Below are 2,108 nucleotides of genomic sequence, written 5' to 3' on the forward strand. Positions count from 1 at the left end.
GTATGGAGATACATTGATAGAAGTCGGTATTGTAAAGTATGGAGATACATTAATAGAAGTCGCTATTGTAAAGTATGGAGATACATTAATAGAAGTCGGTATTGTAAAGTATGGAGATACATTAATAGAAGAAACTATAACGAGGTTTACGAGCATGTAAATTCTAGAACTTGAAAAGCCCGTTTCGTCTAGAGTTAAATATAAATTATTGTGAAACACATATCTTTTACACCTATAACTTAATCTGGATAGTCAGATTACTTGGCGAATAACTACAGCCTTGAATCGCTGACAAAACTTGCGTAACATGTAGATTGCATATCTTACCCTTATACCCGTTCACAAAGTGAACTCGCCCATTCTCCCGGTTTGTTATATTAGCAAGCCACCATCCTTCTACCAGAAACTTTCACAAGCCTTTGATGGTCAATGTTCGTATCGTGCCGCTTAGAATCTAACACACGGTAGGTGGAAATATTTAGTTATATGATTCAAATTACGATAGAAAAAGTATATAAGAGTGAAAGTTAAAGAGTTGCTGATTAATATATATGATTGGCTAAAATTGAGATGAACGCGTCGATACAAGCTTGAACGAGAATTTTTTTTTAAAGCTCATGATTTTTACTGTGCCTCCAGAGGCTCCTGTTAAGGTTTTAAATATCGTCTTGCTACAACGTGTTGGTAGTCTCGGTTATTATGGTACAAGCTCAAATACCCGTCAACTGACGGGAAATATTTAAACTTAATTAAAACTATGTAAGTTTAACAGCAATCATATATTTTAAAATTATAACAAAGCTTCTTCATAAACAACATTTACAGTTTGCTTTCTATCTACTAACAAATAAAGATTTTGAGGTGATCCCGCTATTGAACACCCTACATCTTATCGACCATGAGAAAAGCATTGTTGTTTGAGGAACAATCCAGCGACTTTCATACTTTGACCTTGAACCATTTAGAATATTCAACATTGTCTAAAGCGTCAACCCGCCAAGATTGACTCAATAGGCTGGGAGTAATTAACCAACAGGCCATACAAAATAGAAATACGATTAAGTTCAATTTTAACCCCCTTAGGACATTCCCCATAGTTCATAGCGTTTACACACAAATTTTGGTTGAGATTGGACCAATAGACTCGGAGGAGTTAGGGTGCAAATAAACACACACATTTCGTCGTTATAAATATAAATACAACGCTGGCGGAGCGTGATCTGTCAGCGTAGTGTATTTGTATAGTTTATTAAGTGTGAAGGAAGCTATTCTTGTTCTCACCTCCTTTGCATGTTTCAAAGGTCGTTGTTGCATACTGGTATTGTATTACTTTTGTTTTTATTGTCTGCATTTAATCAATTTCCTGACTTCTTGATTTGAAATAATATCCATAAATATGTTGTTGTTGTTTTTATTTTAAATTAATAATACATTTAGATGATGTCAAGAAACTGATTTTTTATGTGCGTGTGATGGCTACGTCCCCGGTTATAGCTACATACGAATATCAATTATGACAGCGTATTTTTGCCACTATATATATATATTATACGCCAATGCCAGTTAGCTTAGATGCGTTTTAACATGTTTTACAAAACTACCAACAACTTTAGATTTTCGATGGTTTCGAAATAAATAAAAATTTATTTTGATTAAAATATTTTTGACAAGAATGAACTTCACTATGATACCTGGTCTTTCGTGCCATCAGTAGTTGCATTTAGGTTATGTGTCTCGATACGACCATCTAATATTATTACTTGAGTATTCGTATTCAGATTTTGTATTACTTCGCTGTTAAGGTTCTTCAGTACTATTTATATCTGTTCTGTCACACATTATATTATTTTATATATATATATATATATATATAAGTATCCCGGAGTTAGTATTAAAGTTCTGTATCACTCCGCTGTCAAGATTATACTGCACTATTCATACCTGGTCTTATATGAATATCCAGTAGTTGGTATTTAGGTTCTATTTCACTCCGTTTCCAAGAATCTACGGCACCTTTCATACCTGGTATGTCACTCATTATATAAGTATCCCGGAGTTAGTTAGTTTGTTTGTTTTTGAATTTCGCGCAAAGCTACACGAGGGTTATC

General features: G+C 33.8%; 1 protein-coding gene across 1 annotated transcript in view; it reads left to right on the plus strand.

The window, feature by feature from the left end:
• Positions 1-424: 424 nt before the first annotated feature.
• The window catches only part of LOC106463470 (peripheral plasma membrane protein CASK-like), a 37,032-nt gene continuing 35,348 nt past the window's right edge, over positions 425-2,108 (plus strand). Inside the window, 1 exon segment of the mRNA XM_013923502.2 lies at positions 425-464. The gene's annotated coding sequence lies outside the window, so the exon portion shown is untranslated.

The sequence above is a fragment of the Limulus polyphemus genome, unplaced genomic scaffold (assembly GCF_000517525.1).
Source record: "Limulus polyphemus unplaced genomic scaffold, Limulus_polyphemus-2.1.2 Scaffold1416, whole genome shotgun sequence".
NCBI lineage: Eukaryota > Metazoa > Arthropoda > Merostomata > Xiphosura > Limulidae > Limulus > Limulus polyphemus.